The sequence below is a fragment of the Dendrobates tinctorius genome, unplaced genomic scaffold, assembly GCF_039654945.1.
Source record: "Dendrobates tinctorius isolate UK_male_01 unplaced genomic scaffold, ASM3965494v1 ptg000188l, whole genome shotgun sequence".
Lineage (NCBI taxonomy): Eukaryota > Metazoa > Chordata > Amphibia > Anura > Dendrobatidae > Dendrobates > Dendrobates tinctorius.
In genome coordinates this window covers 10,421,398-10,444,824 of record NW_027361855.1, presented here as the reverse complement: position 1 = coordinate 10,444,824, position 23,427 = coordinate 10,421,398, and positions in this window count along the sequence as shown.

Here is a 23,427-nt window from a genome sequence, read left to right as displayed (position 1 = left end):
TCTCATGAGCCCAAACAAGTCTCTAAAAGCATGAGTTTGCAACTACTTTACTTTTGGAGAAAATTCAAAACATTCACTATTCAATAGAGCCCAATAGCAAAAATCAGGTTTTGAATGAAGAATCACATTTCTTGGTAAAATCATGCAGGATTGAAATTTTTGATGGTTTTTTACTCCTCTCAACAGCCCAAACAAGTTTCTAAAAGGATGAGTTTGCAACTACTTTACTTTTGGAGAAAATTCAAAACATTCATTATTCAATAGGGCCCAAACTATCAAAAACCAGCGGTTTGAATGAACACACATTTCTTGGTAGAATCATGCAGGACTGAAATTTTTGATGCTTTTCTACTCCTCTCATGAGCCCAAACAAGTCTCTAAAAGCATGAGTTTGCAACTACTTTACTTTTGGAGAAAATTCAAAACATTCATTATTCAATAGAGCCCAATAGCAAAAACCAGCGTTTTGAATGAAGAATCACATTTCTTGGTAGAATCATGCAGGATTAAAATTTTTGATGGTTTTTTACTCCTCTCAACAGCCCAAACAAGTTTCTAAAAGGATGATTTTGCAACTACTTTACTTTTGGAGAAAATTCAAAACATTCATTATTCAATAGGGCCCAAACTATCAAAAAACAGCCGTTTCAATGAACACACATGTCTTGGTAGAATCATGCAGGACTGAAATTTTTGATGTTTTTCTACTCATCTCATGAGCCCAAACAAGTCTCTAAAAGCATGAGTTTGCAACTACTTTACTTTTGGAGAAAATTCAAAACATTCATTATTCAATAGAGCCCAATAGCGAAAACCAGCATTTTGAATGAAGAATCACATTTCTTGGTAGAATCATGCAGGATTGAAATTTTTGATGGTTTTTTACTCCTCTCAACAGCCCAAACAAGTTTCTAAAAGGATGAGTTTGCAACTACTTTACTTTTGGAGAAAATTCAAAACATTCATTATTCAATAGGGCCCAAACTATCAAAAACCAGCGGTTTCAATGAACACATTTCTTGGTAGAATCATGCAGGACTGAAATTTTTGATGTTTTTCTACTCCTCTCATGAGCCCAAACAAGTCTCTAAAAGCATGAGTTTGCAACTACTTTACTTTTGGAGAAAATTCAAAACATTCACTATTCAATAGAGCCCAATAGCAAAAATCAGGTTTTGAATGAAGAATCACATTTCTTGGTAAAATCATGCAGGATTGAAATGTTTGATGGTTTTTTACTCCTCTCAACAGCCCAAACAAGTTTCTAAAAGGATGAGTTTGCAACTACTTTACTTTTGGAGAAAATTCAAAACATTCATTATTCAATAGGGCCCAAACTATCAAAAACCAGCGGTTTCAATGAACACACATTTCTTGGTAGAATCATGCAGGACTGAAATTTTTGATGTTTTTCTACTCCTCTCATGAGCCCAAACAAGTCTCTAAAAGCATGAGTTTGCAACTACTTTACTTTTGGAGAAAATTCAAAACATTCATTATTCAATAGAGCCCAATAGGAAAAACCAGCGTTTTGAATGAAGAATCACATTTCTTGGTAGAATCATGCAGGATTGAAATTTTTGATGGTTTTTTACTCCTCTCAACAACCCAAACAAGTTTCTAAAAGGATGAGTTTGCAACTACTTTACTTTTGGAGAAAATTCAAAACATTCATTATTCAATAGGGCCCAAACTATCAAAAACCAGCGGTTTCAATGAACACACATTTCTTGGTAGAATCATGCAGGACTGAAATTTTTGATGTTTTTCTACTCCTCTCATGAGCCCAAACAAGTCTCTAAAAGCATGAGTTTGCAACTACTTTACTTTTGGAGAAAATTCAAAACATTCATTATTCAATAGGGCCCAAACTATCAAAAACCAGCGGTTTGAATGAACACACATTTCTTGGTAGAATCATGCAGGACTGAAATTTTTGATGTTTTTCTACTCCTCTCATGAGCCCAAACAAGTCTCTAAAAGCATGAGTTTGCAACTACTTTACTTTTGGAGAAAATTCAAAACATTCATTATTCAATAGAGCCCAATTGCAAAAACCAGCGTTTTGAATGAAGAATCACATTTCTTGGTAGAATCATGCAGGATTGAAATTTTTGATGGTTTTTTACTCCTCTCAACAGCCCAAACAAGTTTCTAAAAGGATGAGTTTGCAACTACTTTACTTTTGGAGAAAATTCAAAACATTCATTATTCAATAGGGCCCAAACTATCAAAAACCAGCCGTTTCAATGAACACACATGTCTTGGTAGAATCATGCAGGACTGAAATTTTTGATGTTTTTCTACTCATCTCATGAGCCCAAACAAGTCTCTAAAAGCATGAGTTTGCAACTACTTTACTTTTGGAGAAAATTCAAAACATTCATTATTCAATAGAGCCCAATAGCAAAAACCAGCGTTTTGAATGAAGAATCACATTTCTTGGTAGAATCATGCAGGATTGAAATTTTTGATGGTTTTTTACTCCTCTCAACAGCCCAAACAAGTTTCTAAAAGGATGAGTTTGCAACTACTTTACTTTTGGAGAAAATTCAAAACATTCATTATTCAATAGGGCCCAAACTATCAAAAACCAGCGGTTTGAATGAACACACATTTCTTGGTAGAATCATGCAGGACTGAAATTTTTGATGTTTTTCTACTCCTCTCATGAGCCCAAACAAGTCTCTAAAAGCATGAGTTTACAACTACTTTACTTTTGGAGAAAATTCAAAACATTCACTATTCAATAGAGCCCAATAGCAAAAATCAGGTTTTGAATGAAGAATCACATTTCTTGGTAAAATCATGCAGGATTGAAATTTTTGATGGTTTTTTACTCCTCTCAACAGTCCAAACAAGTTTCTAAAAGGATGAGTTTGCAACTACTTTACTTTTGGAGAAAATTCAAAACATTCATTATTCAATAGGGCCCAAACTATCAAAAACCAGCGGTTTCAATGAACACACATTTCTTGGTAGAATCATGCAGGGCTGAAATTTTTGATGTTTTTCTACTCCTCTCATGAGCCCAAACAAAAAAGCATGAGTTTGCAACTACTTTACATTTGGAGAAAATTCAAAACATTCATTATTCAATAGAGCCCAATAGCAAAAACCAGCGTTTTGAATGAAGAATCACATTTCTTGGTAGAATCATGCAGGATTGAAATTTTTGATGGTTTTTTACTCCTCTCAACAGCCCAAACAAGTTTCTAAAAGGATGAGTTTGCAACTACTTTACTTTTGGAGAAAATTCAAAACATTCATTATTCAATAGGGCCCAAACTATCAAAAACCAGTGGTTTCAATGAACACACATGTCTTGGTAGAATCATGCAGGACTGAAATTTTTGATGTTTTTCTACTCATCTCATGAGCCCAAACAAGTCTCTAAAAGCATGAGTTTGCAACTACTTTACTTTTGGAGAAAATTCAAAACATTCATTATTCAATAGAGCCCAATAGCAAAAACCAGCGTTTTGAATGAAGAATCACATTTCTTGGTAGAATCATGCAGGATTGAAATTTTTGATGGTTTTTTACTCCTCTCAACAGCCCAAACAAGTTTCTAAAAGGATGAGTTTGCAACTACTTTACTTTTGGAGAAAATTCAAAACATTCATTATTCAATAGGGCCCAAACTATCAAAAACCAGCGGTTTCAATGAACACACATTTCTTGGTAGAATCATGCAGGACTGAAATTTTTGATGTTTTTCTACTCCTCTCATGAGCCCAAACAAGTCTCTAAAAGCATGAGTTTGCAACTACTTTACATTTGGAGAAAATTCAAAACATTCATTATTCAATAGAGCCCAATAGCAAAAACCAGCGTTTTGAATGAAGAATCACATTTCTTGGTAGAATCATGCAGGATTGAAATTTTTGATGGTTTTTTACTCCTCTCAACAGCCCAAACAAGTTTCTAAAAGGATGAGTTTGCAACTACTTTACTTTTGGAGAAAATTCAAAACATTCATTATTCAATAGGGCCCAAACTATCAAAAACCAGTGGTTTCAATGAACACACATGTCTTGGTAGAATCATGCAGGACTGAAATTTTTGATGTTTTTCTACTCATCTCATGAGCCCAAACAAGTCTCTAAAAGCATGAGTTTGCAACTACTTTACTTTTGGAGAAAATTCAAAACATTCATTATTCAATAGAGCCCAATAGCAAAAACCAGCGTTTTGAATGAAGAATCACATTTCTTGGTAGAATCATGCAGGATTGAAATTTTTGATTGTTTTTTACTCCTCTCAACAGCCCAAACAAGTTTCTAAAAGGATGAGTTTGCAACTACTTTACTTTTGGAGAAAATTCAAAACATTCATTATTCAATAGGGCCCAAACTATCAAAAACCAGCGGTTTCAATGAACACACATTTCTTGGTAGAATCATGCAGGACTGAAATTTTTGATGTTTTTCTACTCATCTCATGAGCCCAAACAAGTCTCTAAAAGCATGAGTTTGCAACTACTTTACTTTTGGAGAAAATTCAAAACATTCACTATTCAATAGAGCCCAATAGCAAAAATCAGGTTTTGAATGAAGAATCACATTTCTTGGTAAAATCATGCAAGATTGAAATTTTTGATGGTTTTTTACTCCTCTCAACAGCCCAAACAAGTTTCTAAAAGGATGAGTTTGCAACTACTTTACTTTTGGAGAAAATTCAAAACATTCCTTATTCAATAGGGCCCAAACTATCAAAAACCAGCGGTTTGAATGAACACACATTTCTTGGTAGAATCATGCAGGACTGAAATTTTTGATGTTTTTCTACTCCTCTCATGAGCCCAAACAAGTCTCTAAAAGCATGAGTTTGCAACTACTTTACTTTTGGAGAAAATTCAAAACATTCATTATTCAATAGAGCCCAATAGCAAAAACCAGCGTTTTGAATGAAGAATCACATTTCTTGGTAGAATCATGCAGGATTGAAATTTTTGATGGTTTTTTACTCCTCTCAACAGCCCAAACAAGTTTCTAAAAGGGTGAATTTGCAACTACTTTACTTTTGGAGAAAATTCAAAACATTCATTATTCAATAGGGCCCAAACTATCAAAAACCAGCCGTTTCATTGAACACACATGTCTTGGTAGAATCATGCAGGACTGAAATTTTTGATGTTTTTCTACTCACCTCATGAGCCCAAACAAGTCTCTAAAAGCATGAGTTTGCAACTACTTTACTTTTGGAGAAAATTCAAAACATTCATTATTCAATAGAGCCCAATAGCAAAAACCAGCGTTTTGAATGAAGAATCACATTTCTTGGTAGAATCATGCAGGATTGAAATTTTTGATGGTTTTTTACTCCTCTCAACAGCCCAAACAAGTTTCTAAAAGGATGAGTTTGCAACTACTTTACTTTTGGAGAAAATTCAAAACATTCATTATTCAATAGGGCCCAAACTATCAAAAACCAGCGGTTTCAATGAACACACATTTCTTGGTAGAATCATGCAGGACTGAAATTTTTGATGTTTTTCTACTCCTCTCATGAGTAGAAACAAGTCTCTAAAAGCATGAGTTTGCAACTACTTTTCTTTTGGAGAAAATTCAAAACATTCATTATTCAATAGAGCCCAATAGCAAAAACCAGCGTTTTGAATGAAGAATCACATTTCTTGGTAGAATCATGCAGGATTGAAATTTTTGATGGTTTTTTACTCCTCTCAACAGCCCAAACAAGTTTCTAAAAGGATGAGTTTGCAACTACTTTACTTTTGGAGAAAATTCAAAACATTCATTATTCAATAGGGCCCAAACTATCAAAAACCAGCGGTTTGAATGAACACATTTCTTGGTAGAATCATGCAGGACTGAAATTTTTGATGTTTTTCTACTCCTCTCATGAGCCCAAACAAGTCTCTAAAAGCATGAGTTTGCAACTACTTTACTTTTGGAGAAAATTCAAAACATTCACTATTCAATAGAGCCCAATAGCAAAAATCAGGTTTTGAATGAAGAATCACATTTCTTGGTAAAATCATGCAGGATTGAAATTTTTGATGGTTTTTTACTCCTCTCAACAGCCCAAACAAGTTTCTAAAAGGATGAGTTTGCAACTACTTTACTTTTGGAGAAAATTCAAAACATTCATTATTCAATAGGGCCCAAACTATCAAAAACCAGCGGTTTGAATGAACACACATTTCTTGGTAGAATCATGCAGGACTGAAATTTTTGATGCTTTTCTACTCCTCTCATGAGCCCAAACAAGTCTCTAAAAGCATGAGTTTGCAACTACTTTACTTTTGGAGAAAATTCAAAACATTCATTATTCAATAGAGCCCAATAGCAAAAACCAGCGTTTTGAATGAAGAATCACATTTCTTGGTAGAATCATGCAGGATTAAAATTTTTGATGGTTTTTTACTCCTCTCAACAGCCCAAACAAGTTTCTAAAAGGATGATTTTGCAACTACTTTACTTTTGGAGAAAATTCAAAACATTCATTATTCAATAGGGCCCAAACTATCAAAAAACAGCCGTTTCAATGAACACACATGTCTTGGTAGAATCATGCAGGACTGAAATTTTTGATGTTTTTCTACTCATCTCATGAGCCCAAACAAGTCTCTAAAAGCATGAGTTTGCAACTACTTTACTTTTGGAGAAAATTCAAAACATTCATTATTCAATAGAGCCCAATAGCGAAAACCAGCATTTTGAATGAAGAATCACATTTCTTGGTAGAATCATGCAGGATTGAAATTTTTGATGGTTTTTTACTCCTCTCAACAGCCCAAACAAGTTTCTAAAAGGATGAGTTTGCAACTACTTTACTTTTGGAGAAAATTCAAAACATTCATTATTCAATAGGGCCCAAACTATCAAAAACCAGCGGTTTCAATGAACACATTTCTTGGTAGAATCATGCAGGACTGAAATTTTTGATGTTTTTCTACTCCTCTCATGAGCCCAAACAAGTCTCTAAAAGCATGAGTTTGCAACTACTTTACTTTTGGAGAAAATTCAAAACATTCACTATTCAATAGAGCCCAATAGCAAAAATCAGGTTTTGAATGAAGAATCACATTTCTTGGTAAAATCATGCAGGATTGAAATGTTTGATGGTTTTTTACTCCTCTCAACAGCCCAAACAAGTTTCTAAAAGGATGAGTTTGCAACTACTTTACTTTTGGAGAAAATTCAAAACATTCATTATTCAATAGGGCCCAAACTATCAAAAACCAGCGGTTTCAATGAACACACATTTCTTGGTAGAATCATGCAGGACTGAAATTTTTGATGTTTTTCTACTCCTCTCATGAGCCCAAACAAGTCTCTAAAAGCATGAGTTTGCAACTACTTTACTTTTGGAGAAAATTCAAAACATTCATTATTCAATAGAGCCCAATAGGAAAAACCAGCGTTTTGAATGAAGAATCACATTTCTTGGTAGAATCATGCAGGATTGAAATTTTTGATGGTTTTTTACTCCTCTCAACAACCCAAACAAGTTTCTAAAAGGATGAGTTTGCAACTACTTTACTTTTGGAGAAAATTCAAAACATTCATTATTCAATAGGGCCCAAACTATCAAAAACCAGCGGTTTCAATGAACACACATTTCTTGGTAGAATCATGCAGGACTGAAATTTTTGATGTTTTTCTACTCCTCTCATGAGCCCAAACAAGTCTCTAAAAGCATGAGTTTGCAACTACTTTACTTTTGGAGAAAATTCAAAACATTCATTATTCAATAGGGCCCAAACTATCAAAAACCAGCGGTTTGAATGAACACACATTTCTTGGTAGAATCATGCAGGACTGAAATTTTTGATGTTTTTCTACTCCTCTCATGAGCCCAAACAAGTCTCTAAAAGCATGAGTTTGCAACTACTTTACTTTTGGAGAAAATTCAAAACATTCATTATTCAATAGAGCCCAATTGCAAAAACCAGCGTTTTGAATGAAGAATCACATTTCTTGGTAGAATCATGCAGGATTGAAATTTTTGATGGTTTTTTACTCCTCTCAACAGCCCAAACAAGTTTCTAAAAGGATGAGTTTGCAACTACTTTACTTTTGGAGAAAATTCAAAACATTCATTATTCAATAGGGCCCAAACTATCAAAAACCAGCCGTTTCAATGAACACACATGTCTTGGTAGAATCATGCAGGACTGAAATTTTTGATGTTTTTCTACTCATCTCATGAGCCCAAACAAGTCTCTAAAAGCATGAGTTTGCAACTACTTTACTTTTGGAGAAAATTCAAAACATTCATTATTCAATAGAGCCCAATAGCAAAAACCAGCGTTTTGAATGAAGAATCACATTTCTTGGTAGAATCATGCAGGATTGAAATTTTTGATGGTTTTTTACTCCTCTCAACAGCCCAAACAAGTTTCTAAAAGGATGAGTTTGCAACTACTTTACTTTTGGAGAAAATTCAAAACATTCATTATTCAATAGGGCCCAAACTATCAAAAACCAGCGGTTTGAATGAACACACATTTCTTGGTAGAATCATGCAGGACTGAAATTTTTGATGTTTTTCTACTCCTCTCATGAGCCCAAACAAGTCTCTAAAAGCATGAGTTTACAACTACTTTACTTTTGGAGAAAATTCAAAACATTCACTATTCAATAGAGCCCAATAGCAAAAATCAGGTTTTGAATGAAGAATCACATTTCTTGGTAAAATCATGCAGGATTGAAATTTTTGATGGTTTTTTACTCCTCTCAACAGTCCAAACAAGTTTCTAAAAGGATGAGTTTGCAACTACTTTACTTTTGGAGAAAATTCAAAACATTCATTATTCAATAGGGCCCAAACTATCAAAAACCAGCGGTTTCAATGAACACACATTTCTTGGTAGAATCATGCAGGGCTGAAATTTTTGATGTTTTTCTACTCCTCTCATGAGCCCAAACAAAAAAGCATGAGTTTGCAACTACTTTACATTTGGAGAAAATTCAAAACATTCATTATTCAATAGAGCCCAATAGCAAAAACCAGCGTTTTGAATGAAGAATCACATTTCTTGGTAGAATCATGCAGGATTGAAATTTTTGATGGTTTTTTACTCCTCTCAACAGCCCAAACAAGTTTCTAAAAGGATGAGTTTGCAACTACTTTACTTTTGGAGAAAATTCAAAACATTCATTATTCAATAGGGCCCAAACTATCAAAAACCAGTGGTTTCAATGAACACACATGTCTTGGTAGAATCATGCAGGACTGAAATTTTTGATGTTTTTCTACTCATCTCATGAGCCCAAACAAGTCTCTAAAAGCATGAGTTTGCAACTACTTTACTTTTGGAGAAAATTCAAAACATTCATTATTCAATAGAGCCCAATAGCAAAAACCAGCGTTTTGAATGAAGAATCACATTTCTTGGTAGAATCATGCAGGATTGAAATTTTTGATGGTTTTTTACTCCTCTCAACAGCCCAAACAAGTTTCTAAAAGGATGAGTTTGCAACTACTTTACTTTTGGAGAAAATTCAAAACATTCATTATTCAATAGGGCCCAAACTATCAAAAACCAGCGGTTTCAATGAACACACATTTCTTGGTAGAATCATGCAGGACTGAAATTTTTGATGTTTTTCTACTCCTCTCATGAGCCCAAACAAGTCTCTAAAAGCATGAGTTTGCAACTACTTTACTTTTGGAGAAAATTCAAAACATTCACTATTCAATAGAGCCCAATAGCAAAAATCAGGTTTTGAATGAAGAATCACATTTCTTGGTAAAATCATGCAGGATTGAAATTTTTGATGGTTTTTTACTCCTCTCAACAGCCCAAACAAGTTTCTAAAAGGATGAGTTTGCAACTACTTTACTTTTGGAGAAAATTCAAAACATTCATTATTCAATAGGGCCCAAACTATCAAAAACCAGCGGTTTCAATGAACACACATTTCTTGGTAGAATCATGCAGGACTGAAATTTTTGATGTTTTTCTACTCCTCTCATGAGCCCAAACAAGTCTCTAAAAGCATGAGTTTGCAACTACTTTACATTTGGAGAAAATTCAAAACATTCATTCTTCAATAGAGCCCAATAGCAAAAACCAGCGTTTTGAATGAAGAATCACATTTCTTGGTAGAATCATGCAGGATTGAAATTTTTGATGGTTTTTTACTCCTCTCAACAGCCCAAACAAGTTTCTAAAAGGATGAGTTTGCAACTACTTTACTTTTGGAGAAAATTCAAAACATTCACTATTCAATAGAGCCCAATAGCAAAAATCAGGTTTTGAATGAAGAATCACATTTCTTGGTAAAATCATGCAGGATTGAAATGTTTGATGGTTTTTTACTCCTCTCAACAGCCCAAACAAGTTTCTAAAAGGATGAGTTTGCAACTACTTTACTTTTGGAGAAAATTCAAAACATTCATTATTCAATAGCGCCCAAACTATCAAAAACCAGCGGTTTCAATGAACACACATTTCTTGGTAGAATCATGCAGGATTGAAATTTTTGATGTTTTTCTACTCCTCTCATGAGCCCAAACAAGTCTCTAAAAGCATGAGTTTGCAACTACTTTACTTTTGGAGAAAATTCAAAACATTCATTATTCAATAGAGCCCAATAGGAAAAAAAAGCGTTTTGAATGAAGAATCACATTTCTTGGTAGAATCATGCAGGATTGAAATTTTTGATGGTTTTTTACTCCTCTCAACAACCCAAACAAGTTTCTAAAAGGATGAGTTTGCAACTACTTTACTTTTGGAGAAAATTCAAAACATTCATTATTCAATAGGGCCCAAACTATCAAAAACCAGCGGTTTCAATGAACACACATTTCTTGGTAGAATCATGCAGGACTGAAATTTTTGATGTTTTTCTACTCCTCTCATGAGCCCAAACAAGTCTCTAAAAGCATGAGTTTGCAACTACTTTACTTTTGGAGAAAATTCAAAACATTCATTATTCAATAGGGCCCAAACTATCAAAAACCAGCGGTTTGAATGAACACACATTTCTTGGTAGAATCATGCAGGACTGAAATTTTTGATGTTTTTCTACTCCTCTCATGAGCCCAAACAAGTCTCTAAAAGCATGAGTTTGCAACTACTTTACTTTTGGAGAAAATTCAAAACATTCATTATTCAATAGAGCCCAATTGCAAAAACCAGCGTTTTGAATGAAGAATCACATTTCTTGGTAGAATCATGCAGGATTGAAATTTTTGATGGTTTTTTACTCCTCTCAACAGCCCAAACAAGTTTCTAAAAGGATGAGTTTGCAACTACTTTACTTTTGGAGAAAATTCAAAACATTCATTATTCAATAGGGCCCAAACTATCAAAAACCAGCCGTTTCAATGAACACACATGTCTTGGTAGAATCATGCAGGACTGAAATTTTTGATGTTTTTCTACTCCTCTCATGAGCCCAAACAAGTCTCTAAAAGCATGAGTTTGCAACTACTTTACATTTGGAGAAAATTCAAAACATTCATTATTCAATAGAGCCCAATAGCAAAAACCAGCGTTTTGAATGAAGAATCACATTTCTTGGTAGAATCATGCAGGATTGAAATTTTTGATGGTTTTTTACTCCTCTCAACAGCCCAAACAAGTTTCTAAAAGGATGAGTTTGCAACTACTTTACTTTTGGAGAAAATACAAAACATTCACTATTCAATAGAGCCCAATAGCAAAAATCAGGTTTTGAATGAAGAATCACATTTCTTGGTAAAATCATGCAAGATTGAAATTTTTGATGGTTTTTTACTCCTCTCAACAGCCCAAACAAGTTTCTAAAAGGATGAGTTTGCAACTACTTTACTTTTGGAGAAAATTCAAAACATTCCTTATTCAATAGGGCCCAAACTATCAAAAACCAGCGGTTTGAATGAACACACATTTCTTGGTAGAATCATGCAGGACTGAAATTTTTGATGTTTTTCTACTCCTCTCATGAGCCCAAACAAGTCTCTAAAAGCATGAGTTTGCAACTACTTTACTTTTGGAGAAAATTCAAAACATTCATTATTCAATAGAGCCCAATAGCAAAAACCAGCGTTTTGAATGAAGAATCACATTTCTTGGTAGAATCATGCAGGATTGAAATTTTTGATGGTTTTTTACTCCTCTCAACAGCCCAAACAAGTTTCTAAAAGGGTGAATTTGCAACTACTTTACTTTTGGAGAAAATTCAAAACATTCATTATTCAATAGGGCCCAAACTATCAAAAACCAGCCGTTTCATTGAACACACATGTCTTGGTAGAATCATGCAGGACTGAAATTTTTGATGTTTTTCTACTCACCTCATGAGCCCAAACAAGTCTCTAAAAGCATGAGTTTGCAACTACTTTACTTTTGGAGAAAATTCAAAACATTCATTATTCAATAGAGCCCAATAGCAAAAACCAGCGTTTTGAATGAAGAATCACATTTCTTGGTAGAATCATGCAGGATTGAAATTTTTGATGGTTTTTTACTCCTCTCAACAGCCCAAACAAGTTTCTAAAAGGATGAGTTTGCAACTACTTTACTTTTGGAGAAAATTCAAAACATTCATTATTCAATAGGGCCCAAACTATCAAAAACCAGCGGTTTCAATGAACACACATTTCTTGGTAGAATCATGCAGGACTGAAATTTTTGATGTTTTTCTACTCCTCTCATGAGTAGAAACAAGTCTCTAAAAGCATGAGTTTGCAACTACTTTACTTTTGGAGAAAATTCAAAACATTCATTATTCAATAGAGCCCAATAGCAAAAACCAGCGTTTTGAATGAAGAATCACATTTCTTGGTAGAATCATGCAGGATTGAAATTTTTGATGGTTTTTTACTCCTCTCAACAGCCCAAACAAGTTTCTAAAAGGATGAGTTTGCAACTACTTTACTTTTGGAGAAAATTCAAAACATTCATTATTCAATAGGGCCCAAACTATCAAAAACCAGCGGTTTGAATGAACACATTTCTTGGTAGAATCATGCAGGACTGAAATTTTTGATGTTTTTCTACTCCTCTCATGAGCCCAAACAAGTCTCTAAAAGCATGAGTTTGCAACTACTTTACTTTTGGAGAAAATTCAAAACATTCACTATTCAATAGAGCCCAATAGCAAAAATCAGGTTTTGAATGAAGAATCACATTTCTTGGTAAAATCATGCAGGATTGAAATTTTTGATGGTTTTTTACTCCTCTCAACAGCCCAAACAAGTTTCTAAAAGGATGAGTTTGCAACTACTTTACTTTTGGAGAAAATTCAAAACATTCATTATTCAATAGGGCCCAAACTATCAAAAACCAGCGGTTTGAATGAACACACATTTCTTGGTAGAATCATGCAGGACTGAAATTTTTGATGCTTTTCTACTCCTCTCATGAGCCCAAACAAGTCTCTAAAAGCATGAGTTTGCAACTACTTTACTTTTGGAGAAAATTCAAAACATTCATTATTCAATAGAGCCCAATAGCAAAAACCAGCGTTTTGAATGAAGAATCACATTTCTTGGTAGAATCATGCAGGATTAAAATTTTTGATGGTTTTTTACTCCTCTCAACAGCCCAAACAAGTTTCTAAAAGGATGATTTTGCAACTACTTTACTTTTGGAGAAAATTCAAAACATTCATTATTCAATAGGGCCCAAACTATCAAAAAACAGCCGTTTCAATGAACACACATGTCTTGGTAGAATCATGCAGGACTGAAATTTTTGATGTTTTTCTACTCATCTCATGAGCCCAAACAAGTCTCTAAAAGCATGAGTTTGCAACTACTTTACTTTTGGAGAAAATTCAAAACATTCATTATTCAATAGAGCCCAATAGCGAAAACCAGCGTTTTGAATGAAGAATCACATTTCTTGGTAGAATCATGCAGGATTGAAATTTTTGATGGTTTTTTACTCCTCTCAACAGCCCAAACAAGTTTCTAAAAGGATGAGTTTGCAACTACTTTACTTTTGGAGAAAATTCAAAACATTCATTATTCAATAGGGCCCAAACTATCAAAAACCAGCGGTTTCAATGAACACATTTCTTGGTAGAATCATGCAGGACTGAAATTTTTGATGTTTTTCTACTCCTCTCATGAGCCCAAACAAGTCTCTAAAAGCATGAGTTTGCAACTACTTTACTTTTGGAGAAAATTCAAAACATTCACTATTCAATAGAGCCCAATAGCAAAAATCAGGTTTTGAATGAAGAATCACATTTCTTGGTAAAATCATGCAGTATTGAAATGTTTGATGGTTTTTTACTCCTCTCAACAGCCCAAACAAGTTTCTAAAAGGATGAGTTTGCAACTACTTTACTTTTGGAGAAAATTCAAAACATTCATTATTCAATAGGGCCCAAACTATCAAAAACCAGCGGTTTCAATGAACACACATTTCTTGGTAGAATCATGCAGGACTGAAATTTTTGATGTTTTTCTACTCCTCTCATGAGCCCAAACAAGTCTCTAAAAGCATGAGTTTGCAACTACTTTACTTTTGGAGAAAATTCAAAACATTCATTATTCAATAGAGCCCAATAGGAAAAACCAGCGTTTTGAATGAAGAATCACATTTCTTGGTAGAATCATGCAGGATTGAAATTTTTGATGGTTTTTTACTCCTCTCAACAACCCAAACAAGTTTCTAAAAGGATGAGTTTGCAACTACTTTACTTTTGGAGAAAATTCAAAACATTCATTATTCAATAGGGCCCAAACTATCAAAAACCAGCGGTTTCAATGAACACACATTTCTTGGTAGAATCATGCAGGACTGAAATTTTTGATGTTTTTCTACTCCTCTCATGAGCCCAAACAAGTCTCTAAAAGCATGAGTTTGCAACTACTTTACTTTTGGAGAAAATTCAAAACATTCATTATTCAATAGGGCCCAAACTATCAAAAACCAGCGGTTTGAATGAACACACATTTCTTGGTAGAATCATGCAGGACTGAAATTTTTGATGTTTTTCTACTCCTCTCATGAGCCCAAACAAGTCTCTAAAAGCATGAGTTTGCAACTACTTTACTTTTGGAGAAAATTCAAAACATTCATTATTCAATAGAGCCCAATTGCAAAAACCAGCGTTTTGAATGAAGAATCACATTTCTTGGTAGAATCATGCAGGATTGAAATTTTTGATGGTTTTTTACTCCTCTCAACAGCCCAAACAAGTTTCTAAAAGGATGAGTTTGCAACTACTTTACTTTTGGAGAAAATTCAAAACATTCATTATTCAATAGGGCCCAAACTATCAAAAACCAGCCGTTTCAATGAACACACATGTCTTGGTAGAATCATGCAGGACTGAAATTTTTGATGTTTTTCTACTCATCTCATGAGCCCAAACAAGTCTCTAAAAGCATGAGTTTGCAACTACTTTACTTTTGGAGAAAATTCAAAACATTCACTATTCAATAGAGCCCAATAGCAAAAATCAGGTTTTGAATGAAGAATCACATTTCTTGGTAAAATCATGCAGGATTGAAATTTTTGATGGTTTTTTACTCCTCTCAACAGCCCAAACAAGTTTCTAAAAGGATGAGTTTGCAACTACTTTACTTTTGGAGAAAATTCAAAACATTCATTATTCAATAGGGCCCAAACTATCAAAAACCAGCGGTTTGAATGAACACACATTTCTTGGTAGAATCATGCAGGACTGAAATTTTTGATGCTTTTCTACTCCTCTCATGAGCCCAAACAAGTCTCTAAAAGCATGAGTTTGCAACTACTTTACTTTTGGAGAAAATTCAAAACATTCATTATTCAATAGAGCCCAATAGCAAAAACCAGCGTTTTGAATGAAGAATCACATTTCTTGGTAGAATCATGCAGGATTAAAATTTTTGATGGTTTTTTACTCCTCTCAACAGCCCAAACAAGTTTCTAAAAGGATGATTTTGCAACTACTTTACTTTTGGAGAAAATTCAAAACATTCATTATTCAATAGGGCCCAAACTATCAAAAAACAGCCGTTTCAATGAACACACATGTCTTGGTAGAATCATGCAGGACTGAAATTTTTGATGTTTTTCTACTCATCTCATGAGCCCAAACAAGTCTCTAAAAGCATGAGTTTGCAACTACTTTACTTTTGGAGAAAATTCAAAACATTCATTATTCAATAGAGCCCAATAGCGAAAACCAGCGTTTTGAATGAAGAATCACATTTCTTGGTAGAATCATGCAGGATTGAAATTTTTGATGGTTTTTTACTCCTCTCAACAGCCCAAACAAGTTTCTAAAAGGATGAGTTTGCAACTACTTTACTTTTGGAGAAAATTCAAAACATTCATTATTCAATAGGGCCCAAACTATCAAAAACCAGCGGTTTCAATGAACACATTTCTTGGTAGAATCATGCAGGACTGAAATTTTTGATGTTTTTCTACTCCTCTCATGAGCCCAAACAAGTCTCTAAAAGCATGAGTTTGCAACTACTTTACTTTTGGAGAAAATTCAAAACATTCACTATTCAATAGAGCCCAATAGCAAAAATCAGGTTTTGAATGAAGAATCACATTTCTTGGTAAAATCATGCAGGATTGAAATGTTTGATGGTTTTTTACTCCTCTCAACAGCCCAAACAAGTTTCTAAAAGGATGAGTTTGCAACTACTTTACTTTTGGAGAAAATTCAAAACATTCATTATTCAATAGGGCCCAAACTATCAAAAACCAGCGGTTTCAATGAACACACATTTCTTGGTAGAATCATGCAGGACTGAAATTTTTGATGTTTTTCTACTCCTCTCATGAGCCCAAACAAGTCTCTAAAAGCATGAGTTTGCAACTACTTTACTTTTGGAGAAAATTCAAAACATTCATTATTCAATAGAGCCCAATAGGAAAAACCAGCGTTTTGAATGAAGAATCACATTTCTTGGTAGAATCATGCAGGATTGAAATTTTTGATGGTTTTTTACTCCTCTCAACAACCCAAACAAGTTTCTAAAAGGATGAGTTTGCAACTACTTTACTTTTGGAGAAAATTCAAAACATTCATTATTCAATAGGGCCCAAACTATCAAAAACCAGCGGTTTCAATGAACACACATTTCTTGGTAGAATCATGCAGGACTGAAATTTTTGATGTTTTTCTACTCCTCTCATGAGCCCAAACAAGTCTCTAAAAGCATGAGTTTGCAACTACTTTACTTTTGGAGAAAATTCAAAACATTCATTATTCAATAGGGCCCAAACTATCAAAAACCAGCGGTTTGAATGAACACACATTTCTTGGTAGAATCATGCAGGACTGAAATTTTTGATGTTTTTCTACTCCTCTCATGAGCCCAAACAAGTCTCTAAAAGCATGAGTTTGCAACTACTTTACTTTTGGAGAAAATTCAAAACATTCATTATTCAATAGAGCCCAATTGCAAAAACCAGCGTTTTGAATGAAGAATCACATTTCTTGGTAGAATCATGCAGGATTGAAATTTTTGATGGTTTTTTACTCCTCTCAACAGCCCAAACAAGTTTCTAAAAGGATGAGTTTGCAACTACTTTACTTTTGGAGAAAATTCAAAACATTCATTATTCAATAGGGCCCAAACTATCAAAAACCAGCCGTTTCAATGAACACACATGTCTTGGTAGAATCATGCAGGACTGAAATTTTTGATGTTTTTCTACTCATCTCATGAGCCCAAACAAGTCTCTAAAAGCATGAGTTTGCAACTACTTTACTTTTGGAGAAAATTCAAAACATTCATTATTCAATAGAGCCCAATAGCAAAAACCAGCGTTTTGAATGAAGAATCACATTTCTTGGTAGAATCAAGCAGGATTGAAATTTTTGATGGTTTTTTACTCCTCTCAACAGCCCAAACAAGTTTCTAAAAGGATGAGTTTGCAACTACTTTACTTTTGGAGAAAATTCAAAACATTCATTATTCAATAGGGCCCAAACTATCAAAAACCAGCGGTTTGAATGAACACACATTTCTTGGTAGAATCATGCAGGACTGAAATTTTTGATGTTTTTCTACTCCTCTCATGAGCCCAAACAAGTCTCTAAAAGCATGAGTTTACAACTACTTTACTTTTGGAGAAAATTCAAAACATTCACTATTCAATAGAGCCCAATAGCAAAAATCAGGTTTTGAATGAAGAATCACATTTCTTGGTAAAATCATGCAGGATTGAAATTTTTGATGGTTTTTTACTCCTCTCAACAGTCCAAACAAGTTTCTAAAAGGATGAGTTTGCAACTACTTTACTTTTGGAGAAAATTCAAAACATTCATTATTCAATAGGGCCCAAACTATCAAAAACCAGCGGTTTCAATGAACACACATTTCTTGGTAGAATCATGCAGGGCTGAAATTTTTGATGTTTTTCTACTCCTCTCATGAGCCCAAACAAAAAAGCATGAGTTTGCAACTACTTTACATTTGGAGAAAATTCAAAACATTCATTATTCAATAGAGCCCAATAGCAAAAACCAGCGTTTTGAATGAAGAATCACATTTCTTGGTAGAATCATGCAGGATTGAAATTTTTGATGGTTTTTTACTCCTCTCAACAGCCCAAACAAGTTTCTAAAAGGATGAGTTTGCAACTACTTTACTTTTGGAGAAAATTCAAAACATTCATTATTCAATAGGGCCCAAACTATCAAAAACCAGTGGTTTCAATGAACACACATGTCTTGGTAGAATCATGCAGGACTGAAATTTTTGATGTTTTTCTACTCATCTCATGAGCCCAAACAAGTCTCTAAAAGCATGAGTTTGCAACTACTTTACTTTTGGAGAAAATTCAAAACATTCATTATTCAATAGAGCCCAATAGCAAAAACCAGCGTTTTGAATGAAGAATCACATTTCTTGGTAGAATCATGCAGGATTGAAATTTTTGATGGTTTTTTACTCCTCTCAACAGCCCAAACAAGTTTCTAAAAGGATGAGTTTGCAACTACTTTACTTTTGGAGAAAATTCAAAACATTCATTATTCAATAGGGCCCAAACTATCAAAAACCAGCGGTTTCAATGAACACACATTTCTTGGTAGAATCATGCAGGACTGAAATTTTTGATGTTTTTCTACTCCACTCATGAGCCCAAACAAGTCTCTAAAAGCATGAGTTTGCAACTACTTTACTTTTGGAGAAAATTCAAAACATTCACTATTCAATAGAGCCCAATAGCAAAAATCAGGTTTTGAATGAAGAATCACATTTCTTGGTAAAATCATGCAGGATTGAAATTTTTGATGGTTTTTTACTCCTCTCAACAGCCCAAACAAGTTTCTAAAAGGATGAGTTTGCAACTACTTTACTTTTGGAGAAAATTCAAAACATTCATTATTCAATAGGGCCCAAACTATCAAAAACCAGCGGTTTCAATGAACACACATTTCTTGGTAGAATCATGGAGGACTGAAATTTTTGATGTTTTTCTACTCCTCTCATGAGCCCAAACAAGTCTCTAAAAGCATGAGTTTGCAACTACTTTACATTTGGAGAAAATTCAAAACATTCATTCTTCAATAGAGCCCAATAGCAAAAACCAGCGTTTTGAATGAAGAATCACATTTCTTGGTAGAATCATGCAGGATTGAAATTTTTGATGGTTTTTTACTCCTCTCAACAGCCCAAACAAGTTTCTAAAAGGATGAGTTTGCAACTACTTTACTTTTGGAGAAAATTCAAAACATTCCTTATTCAATAGGGCCCAAACTATCAAAAACCAGCGGTTTGAATGAACACACATTTCTTGGTAGAATCATGCAGGACTGAAATTTTTGATGTTTTTCTACTCCTCTCATGAGCCCAAACAAGTCTCTAAAAGCATGAGTTTGCAACTACTTTACTTTTGGAGAAAATTCAAAACATTCATTATTCAATAGAGCCCAATAGCAAAAACCAGCGTTTTGAATGAAGAATCACATTTCTTGGTAGAATCATGCAGGATTGAAATTTTTGATGGTTTTTTACTCCTCTCAACAGCCCAAACAAGTTTCTAAAAGGGTGAATTTGCAACTACTTTACTTTTGGAGAAAATTCAAAACATTCATTATTCAATAGGGCCCAAACTATCAAAAACCAGCCGTTTCATTGAACACACATGTCTTGGTAGAATCATGCAGGACTGAAATTTTTGATGTTTTTCTACTCACCTCATGAGCCCAAACAAGTCTCTAAAAGCATGAGTTTGCAACTACTTTACTTTTGGAGAAAATTCAAAACATTCATTATTCAATAGAGCCCAATAGCAAAAACCAGCGTTTTGAATGAAGAATCACATTTCTTGGTAGAATCATGCAGGATTGAAATTTTTGATGGTTTTTTACTCCTCTCAACAGCCCAAACAAGTTTCTAAAAGGATGAGTTTGCAACTACTTTACTTTTGGAGAAAATTCAAAACATTCATTATTCAATAGGGCCCAAACTATCAAAAAACAGCCGTTTCAATGAACACACATGTCTTGGTAGAATCATGCAGGACTGAAATTTTTGATGTTTTTCTACTCATCTCATGAGCCCAAACAAGTCTCTAAAAGCATGAGTTTGCAACTACTTTACTTTTGGAGAAAATTCAAAACATTCATTATTCAATAGAGCCCAATAGCGAAAACCAGCGTTTTGAATGAAGAATCACATTTCTTGGTAGAATCATGCAGGATTGAAATTTTTGATGGTTTTTTACTCCTCTCAACAGCCCAAACAAGTTTCTAAAAGGATGAGTTTGCAACTACTTTACTTTTGGAGAAAATTCAAAACATTCATTATTCAATAGGGCCCAAACTATCAAAAACCAGCGGTTTCAATGAACACATTTCTTGGTAGAATCATGCAGGACTGAAATTTTTGATGTTTTTCTACTCCTCTCATGAGCCCAAACAAGTCTCTAAAAGCATGAGTTTGCAACTACTTTACTTTTGGAGAAAATTCAAAACATTCACTATTCAATAGAGCCCAATAGCAAAAATCAGGTTTTGAATGAAGAATCACATTTCTTGGTAAAATCATGCAGGATTGAAATGTTTGATGGTTTTTTACTCCTCTCAACAGCCCAAACAAGTTTCTAAAAGGATGAGTTTGCAACTACTTTACTTTTGGAGAAAATTCAAAACATTCATTATTCAATAGGGCCCAAACTATCAAAAACCAGCGGTTTCAATGAACACACATTTCTTGGTAGAATCATGCAGGACTGAAATTTTTGATGTTTTTCTACTCCTCTCATGAGCCCAAACAAGTCTCTAAAAGCATGAGTTTGCAACTACTTTACTTTTGGAGAAAATTCAAAACATTCATTATTCAATAGAGCCCAATAGGAAAAACCAGCGTTTTGAATGAAGAATCACATTTCTTGGTAGAATCATGCAGGATTGAAATTTTTGATGGTTTTTTACTCCTCTCAACAACCCAAACAAGTTTCTAAAAGGATGAGTTTGCAACTACTTTACTTTTGGAGAAAATTCAAAACATTCATTATTCAATAGGGCCCAAACTATCAAAAACCAGCGGTTTCAATGAACACACATTTCTTGGTAGAATCATGCAGGACTGAAATTTTTGATGTTTTTCTACTCCTCTCATGAGCCCAAACAAGTCTCTAAAAGCATGAGTTTGCAACTACTTTACTTTTGGAGAAAATTCAAAACATTCATTATTCAATAGGGCCCAAACTATCAAAAACCAGCGGTTTGAATGAACACACATTTCTTGGTAGAATCATGCAGGACTGAAATTTTTGATGTTTTTCTACTCCTCTCATGAGCCCAAACAAGTCTCTAAAAGCATGAGTTTGCAACTACTTTACTTTTGGAGAAAATTCAAAACATTCATTATTCAATAGAGCCCAATTGCAAAAACCAGCGTTTTGAATGAAGAATCACATTTCTTGGTAGAATCATGCAGGATTGAAATTTTTGATGGTTTTTTACTCCTCTCAACAGCCCAAACAAGTTTCTAAAAGGATGAGTTTGCAACTACTTTACTTTTGGAGAAAATTCAAAACATTCATTATTCAATAGGGCCCAAACTATCAAAAACCAGCCGTTTCAATGAACACACATGTCTTGGTAGAATCATGCAGGACTGAAATTTTTGATGTTTTTCTACTCATCTCATGAGCCCAAACAAGTCTCTAAAAGCATGAGTTTGCAACTACTTTACTTTTGGAGAAAATTCAAAACATTCATTATTCAATAGAGCCCAATAGCAAAAACCAGCGTTTTGAATGAAGAATCACATTTCTTGGTAGAATCATGCAGGATTGAAATTTTTGATGGTTTTTTACTCCTCTCAACAGCCCAAACAAGTTTCTAAAAGGATGAGTTTGCAACTACTTTACTTTTGGAGAAAATTCAAAACATTCATTATTCAATAGGGCCCAAACTATCAAAAACCAGCGGTTTGAATGAACACACATTTCTTGGTAGAATCATGCAGGACTGAAATTTTTGATGTTTTTCTACTCCTCTCATGAGCCCAAACAAGTCTCTAAAAGCATGAGTTTGCAACTACTTTACTTTTGGAGAAAATTCAAAACATTCACTATTCAATAGAGCCCAATAGCAAAAATCAGGTTTTGAATGAAGAATCACATTTCTTGGTAAAATCATGCAGGATTGAAATTTTTGATGGTTTTTTACTCCTCTCAACAGTCCAAACAAGTTTCTAAAAGGATGAGTTTGCAACTACTTTACTTTTGGAGAAAATTCAAAACATTCATTATTCAATAGGGCCCAAACTATCAAAAACCAGCGGTTTCAATGAACACACATTTCTTGGTAGAATCATGCAGGGCTGAAATTTTTGATGTTTTTCTACTCCTCTCATGAGCCCAAACAAAAAAGCATGAGTTTGCAACTACTTTACATTTGGAGAAAATTCAAAACATTCATTATTCAATAGAGCCCAATAGCAAAAACCAGCGTTTTGAATGAAGAATCACATTTCTTGGTAGAATCATGCAGGATTGAAATTTTTGATGGTTTTTTACTCCTCTCAACAGCCCAAACAAGTTTCTAAAAGGATGAGTTTGCAACTACTTTACTTTTGGAGAAAATTCAAAACATTCATTATTCAATAGGGCCCAAACTATCAAAAACCAGTGGTTTCAATGAACACACATGTCTTGGTAGAATCATGCAGGACTGAAATTTTTGATGTTTTTCTACTCATCTCATGAGCCCAAACAAGTCTCTAAAAGCATGAGTTTGCAACTACTTTACTTTTGGAGAAAATTCAAAACATTCATTATTCAATAGAGCCCAATAGCAAAAACCAGCGTTTTGAATGAAGAATCACATTTCTTGGTAGAATCATGCAGGATTGAAATTTTTGATGGTTTTTTACTCCTCTCAACAGCCCAAACAAGTTTCTAAAAGGATGAGTTTGCAACTACTTTACTTTTGGAGAAAATTCAAAACATTCATTATTCAATAGGGCCCAAACTATCAAAAACCAGCGGTTTGAATGAACACACATTTCTTGGTAGAATCATGCAGGACTGAAATTTTTGAT